At 41.6% G+C, this 6,634-nt stretch overlaps 1 non-coding gene across 1 annotated transcript; it reads right to left on the reverse strand.

The window, feature by feature from the left end:
- Nucleotides 1–6,104: 6,104 nt before the first annotated feature.
- Nucleotides 6,105–6,176, reverse strand: TRNAG-ACC (transfer RNA glycine (anticodon ACC)). Its single transcript has one exon. It is a non-coding gene; the product is annotated as a tRNA-Gly (tRNA).
- Nucleotides 6,177–6,634: the final 458 nt, after the last annotated feature.

Consider the following 6,634-nt stretch of genomic DNA (forward strand, 5'->3'; position numbering starts at 1 on the left):
AAAACAAAATGCACAATCCCATGCTAGTTTACATAGACTTTTAAATTAAAAAGTACATCTTTGTAACAAGTAATTGCAGCATGTTCAACAAAATAATAAGTTAGAATGAGACAGGAAATCGAGGTTGAAACCAACAGATGGTTTGTTCTGACTCTAACTAGTCTTTACTAGAGTTAGTGCTCGTCAGACATTGCAGTACCTTATTTAGTTCACATAGTCTGGTCCAATGTCCTGATGAAATACTTGACTGAGCGAAACGGTGATCAACCTTCGAGTCCGCACTGACTTCTCCCTCACTATCACCAATGTGAGTGTGCTTTTCTGCTTCGGATAGAAACGTACAATTTGTATTAATGTTTTAGCCGGATAAATATTGTCATTTCAAGGATGGCTCCTCTACTACCTCTACCTTCAGCTGGTTGAATTTAAAGGATACCTGAGGTGACATGTGATATGATGAGATAGACAATGGTATGTACAGTGCCAAGCACACAAATAGCTATGCTGTGTTCCTTTTTTTTTCTGCCTGAAAGAGTTAAATATCAGGTATGTAAGTGGCTGTCTCAGTCCTGACTCAGACAGGAAGTGACTACAGTGTGACAGTGATGAGCGAAAATGCAAAAAATTTGTTTTGCTGAATTTTTGCTAAATTTTCGCCTAATTTCGTTTCGACAGGCAAATTTTCCTTTGAATTTTTTTGCGTTAATTTTCGCCTAATGCCCGTTATTTTCACACTACTTGTGTATTATTGCGGACATTTTTTTCCACATAAGGGCATTAGCGTCCGCATACAGAGAAGTTTCTTGCGTATTATTGTGGACATTTTTCCGCATAAAGGCATAAGCGTCCGCATAGAATGAATTTACATGCGGATTATTGCAGACATTTTTCCGCATAAGCGTCCGCATACAATTTTTGATGCTGGTTGAAAACGCAAATATTTCTGAAGATTTTCGCAAAAATTCACCGAATTCGAAAACGGAATGTTCGATGCGAAAATGACTTAGGCAAATTTTCGCAAGCAACACTGCAGTGTGACCCTCACTGATAAGAAATTCCTCTTTTTACCTCTTTTTTGCTCTCAGAAGCCATTTTCTGCTAGGAAAGTGATTTATAGTTGGAATTTTCTATCAATGAGGGTCACACTGTAGTCACTTCCTGTCTGAGTCAGGACTGAGTCAGCCACTTACATACCTGATATATATTTTTTTTAAATGTTTTATTTGGTTTTAAAAGTTTTCATACGATTACAGCATTTTGAATTTTACATGACGTACAGCTCACTTGTTTTTGCTTGAGATCAAAATTATGTGTGGTACAATATTCTTAACGATATAAAATAGTTACAGAGGTTATTTGAAAATCACATCCGCTGCACACATAAAACAGGTTACTTTGCCAGTTGTAATCTACGAAAAACATCCCTACCCTCCCACCTTAACAGCACCCCTTTAACCCCCTCCCGTTTAACCCTAAAACCATTCCCACCCCTCTCCCTACCCCTCCCCTTTTTGGCACTGTTTCTTCCACTTTTCAAAACAAGAGTATTTGGAGCCATCTTTTTTGTAATTGTGAATACATACCTGATATTTAACTCTTTCATGCAGAGAAAGAAAAAAGGAACACAGCATAGTTATTTGTGTGCTAGGCACTGTACATACACAAGTCTATCTCATTATGTTACATGTCACTTCGGGTATCCTTTAAGTACTTGACCAGACTATGTGCAGGAAAGTAGACAATTAGCAGGCTGGTAAATGCCTTCACAAAGTGTTGAGGGAATGTAATTAGAGGGAACTGCAGGCAGCCATCATAAATCCTGTAAAAAGGCTGTTGGACTATCTACTATGTTGATCCTCTGTGTGAAACACAGACCCAGAACAATATTGCAGATCCGGTGTTCTGACTCAAGTCTGGCTCCTATTGGCTTCTTTCAGATGCAACCAGTTTTACACTTGAGATGTCTATTGGCAGTCTGATGCCCCGCCCCCACAGCATTGCACTGCCCAAAATCCCCATCATGTGACACTGCGGCAGAGTACGCCGACAGAATCATATGCATAATCCCCCCCACGGAGGTCTGGAAAGTCAACAGATTCTTCAGAATATGTAAAAATGCAGAAGAGAACAGGAAGCCCCCATGGTTAGATATGGCCCGAACCTCCGATTTTCGGTTTGCGAACTTGGTTCGCGCGAACTGTCGAGAGCCGCAATAGACTTCAATGGGGAGGCAAACTTGGAAAACTAGAAAAAATTATACTAGCCACAAAAGTGATGGAAAAGATGTATCAAGGGGTCTAACACCTGGAGGGGGGCATGGCGGAGTGGAATACATGCTAAAAGTCCTGGTGAAAATTCAAAGCAAAGCAGCGTTTTAAGGGCAGAAATCACATTGAATGCTAAATTGCAGGCCTTAAGTGCTTTCACACATCTTGCATGTGTATACATCAATCAGGCAGTATAATCCCTCCTCCTCCTCTTGTCTTGTCTTCCATGGAATTGTAGGGTGCCAAAAGCAACCTCACATACATTGGCCGGGAATAAAACCCAGGTCAACTGCTTTGAAGGCAGCTATGCTCACCACTATACCACCAACACTACATGCTGAAGCCAGCCTAGCATGTACCATTGTGATATACCCAAGAGAAAAGTGAGCTTGATTAGGGATTTGTAGGATGTCAAAAGCAACCTCACATACATTAGCTACCGTAATATCTATGTTACGGCAGGGCCCTTATTACATTTTCTCTTACAGGGCTGTGGAAACCGTAGAAATTTGATATATATGGTTTTTGTTTAAAGTGTCGTTATACTTCTTGGAGCAGACTTTTTACCTCCCTCCACAAGACACACATGCATCCACATAAAATCATTTAGCAACAACTGTGTGCACAGTCCCTGTGGTGCAATCAGTTAGCGTGTTCAGCTGTTAACCAAAAGGTTGGTGGTTCAAGCCCAGAGAGATAAAGAGATGATTCTGCATGGCTATTTGTGGTTCTCTTTGGACAACTGTTGAATGCAAAAGGCGAGGCTGTCCCTGGGTGGGCTTGAGCTACCAACCTTTCAGTTAACAGCTGAATGTGCTAACCGATTGTGCCACAGAGACTGTGCATGCAGATGCTGTTGAATTATTTTATGGGGATGTATGTGCGTCTTTTGGAGGGAGGAAGTAAGTCTGCTCCAAGAAGTCTCAGCATGTAGAGTTGGTGGTATAGTGGTGAGCATAGCTGCCTTAAAAGCAGTTGACCCGGGCTTGATTCCTGGCCAATGTATGTGAGGTTGCTTTTGACATCCTACAAATCCCTAAGCAAGCTCATTTTTCTCTTGGGTATATCACAATGGTACATGCTAGGCTAGCTTCAGCATGTAGTGTTGGTGGTATAGTGGTGAACATAGCTGCCTTCAAAGCAGTTGACCTGTGTTTGATTCCTGGCCAATGTATGTGAGGTTGCTTTTGACATCCTACAAATTTCTAAGCAAGCTCATTTTTCTCTTGGGTATATCACAATGGTACATGCTAGACTGGCTTCAGCAGGTAGTGTTGGTGGTATAGTGGTGAGCATAGCTGCCTTTAAAGCAGTTGACCTGGGTCAGATTCCTGGCCAATGTATGTAAGCTGGCTTTTCACATCCTACAAATCCCTGGAAGAAAAGACGAGGAGGGAGGAGGAGGAAGGTGCAGGGGAAAAAAAAACCATAAGAACAAGATTAGCTCTCAAAAGAGCTGTTGTGGGGTGCTATTTTAGGAATAAGACTCAGCCAGCTAACAAGCTTACAAGAGCACAACTAATCTTTCCCTATGAGAGTCTGCCAGCAGCTTTCCCTTCACTAATTACTACAGGGACACGAACGACTATAATGGCCGGTGCTGCCTGCCTTATATAAGGGGTGGGGTGGCTCCAGGAGATAGTGCCGCCTGATTGGCTACAATGGGCCTGCTGCCTGTGATGTAGAGGGTAAAAGTTGACCATAATGGTGCACTATGGGGGCGAACTAAACTTCTGGGAAAGTTCGCATTCGCATGCGATCGTGGACCACCCAAAGTTCGCCTGGAACCGTTCGCCAGCGCACCGTTCGGGCCATCTCTACTCATGGTACAATAAGTCCATGGAAAGGGTGTATTAACAGATGAGTGTGAAACTTCCACACCCGGGTTGTAGAATGGCATCCATAGTAAAAAGCTTTCAGTGTGGCAGGTCCAACCACCTTCTGGAGTGTGCAGGTTTCCTCTGGTTCTGCCGCTTTCCAATAGTGATGAGCACAAATTTAGCGTAATGGTAATTTTGCAATTTTTGCATCGTAACTCACAATTTCGATGCAAAATTCGAATGCAAAATTTGGGTAAATCGTCATTAATTTGGTTTGTAAATGTAAACAGGAACCGTAATTTTGCAATTTCATGTCATTTTGGGCTGACTTTAGCGGTTAATAGCAAAACCCCCCATATATGCAATTGTTCCGAAAATTACTACGTTTGTTATGGAGAAGAGTGGGAACGAGTCAAAAAGACCTTGTAGTTTTTGAGAAAATCAATTTTAAAAATGCAAAGGAAAAATGCTTTTAAAACTCCTTTTTCCTTTGCATTTTTATAATCGATTTTTTTAAAAAGTACAAAACTACAAAGCCTTTTTTATTTAGTTATTTTTTTTCATTTATTCCCACCACTCTCCTTAACATAGCAATTTTGGTGGCAATAGCGTGTATGGGGGCATTGTTGTTAACTGCTTAAATTGGTACAAAATTGCACAAAATTACACAAAAATTACACAGAATTACAAATGGATTGCACTAAATCATTTGATGTCTAAATCGTAATTATATATGGCCATAATTGCGAGAATGTATGCAAATTTTTGTGTCATCGTAAATTTGCGATTATCAAGAAAAAGTTGGAGATTTAGAAAGTAGTACACAATAACCCTTGGGAGTCCATGGTAAACTGAAGTTAGAGGGGGCTCCCCAAAATTTATACAAATATTAAAATCAGTCTAAAGGGTAAAAATCACTTACCTCACAAACAGTATGACAAAAAAAAATATATTTTTTATTCCAAATGAATTATTTTTGTGTCATATTTGAGGTAGGTGATTCTTACCTTTTAACTGCCTAACGACTGCTCCACGCCGATTGGCGAGAGTGGCTGGGAATAGGGATAGAAAGGGACCGCGCACCAATGCGCGCGCATCCCCGCTTGAATAACAGAGCGTAACTCCGTCATCAGTCTCACGGTGGTGATCGCCACTAGGGACTATTCGATGGCAAAACCACCGTCTAATATAGGGATGATCGGAAAGAGCAAATTCCGTTCCACCGGAATTTGTGGATTCCGCCAGCGCATAATTCTGTCGCTATGAAAATTCCGCTGGATTTTTGAGAAATTCCGCAGAATTCCAGATTCTAGCGGAAAAAATAAACTAACCACAAATGGAACCTTCTTTATGCTAAATGGTAGCCCATAGAGCCTATTGACTGTTCCCTCGGTCCTTTTTCTCTTCCTCCTTCTCCAGAGGAGGAGGGTCTTGTCTTCCAAGGAATTGTAGGATTTCAAAAGACATCTTGCATACATTGGCTGGGAATCGAACCCAAGTCTTGTGCTTGGTACTTAGACAGCTCTCCTCACTGCTATACCACCAGCAACACTACATGCTGAAGCCAGCCTAGCATGTACCATTATGATATATCCAAGAGAAAACTGAGCTTGCTTAGGGATTTGTAGGCTGTCAAAAGCCAACTCACATACATTGCCCAGGAATCAAACCCAGGCTTACCGCTCTGTAGGCTGCTATCCTAACCATTATACCACCAACACTACACACTACAATGCTACATGCTGAAGCCAGCCTAGCATGTACCATTATGATATATCCAAGAGAAAAATGAGCTTGCTTAGGGATTTGTAGGATGTCAAAAGCCAACTCACATACATTGGCCAGGAATCGAAACCAGGCCTACTGTTTGGTAGGCTGCTAGCCTAACCATTATACCACCAACACAACACACTACGATGCTACATGCTGAAGCCAGCCTAGCATGTACCATTATGATATATCCAAGAGAAAAATGAGCTTGCTTAGGAATTTGTAGGATGTCAAAAGCCAACTCACATACATTGGCTAGGAATCGAACCCAGGCCTACAGCTTGGTAGGCTGCTATCCTAACCATTATACCACCAACACAAATTACTACAATGCTACATGCTGAAGCCAGCCTAGCATGTACCATTATGATATATCCAAGAGAAAAAATAGCTTCCTTAGGGATTTGTAGGATGTCAAAAGCCAACTCACATACATTGGACAGGAATCGAACCCAGGCCTATCGCTTGGAAGGCTGCTATCCTAACCATTATACCACCAACACAACACACTACAATGCTGCATGCTGAAGCCAGCCTAGCATGTACCATTATGATATATCCAAGAGAAAAATTAGCTTCCTTAGGGATTTGTAGGATGTCAAAAGCCAACTCACTTATATTGGCCGGGAATCGAAACCAGGCCTATCGCTTGGTAGGTTGCTATCCTAACCATTATACCACCAACACAACACACTACGATGCTACATGCTGAAGCCAGCCTAGCATGTACCATTATGATATATCCAAGAGAAAAATGAGCTTGCTTAGGGATTTGTA

The sequence above is a fragment of the Hyperolius riggenbachi genome, chromosome 4 (genome assembly GCF_040937935.1).
Source record: "Hyperolius riggenbachi isolate aHypRig1 chromosome 4, aHypRig1.pri, whole genome shotgun sequence".
NCBI classification, from domain to species: Eukaryota; Metazoa; Chordata; class Amphibia; order Anura; family Hyperoliidae; genus Hyperolius; species Hyperolius riggenbachi.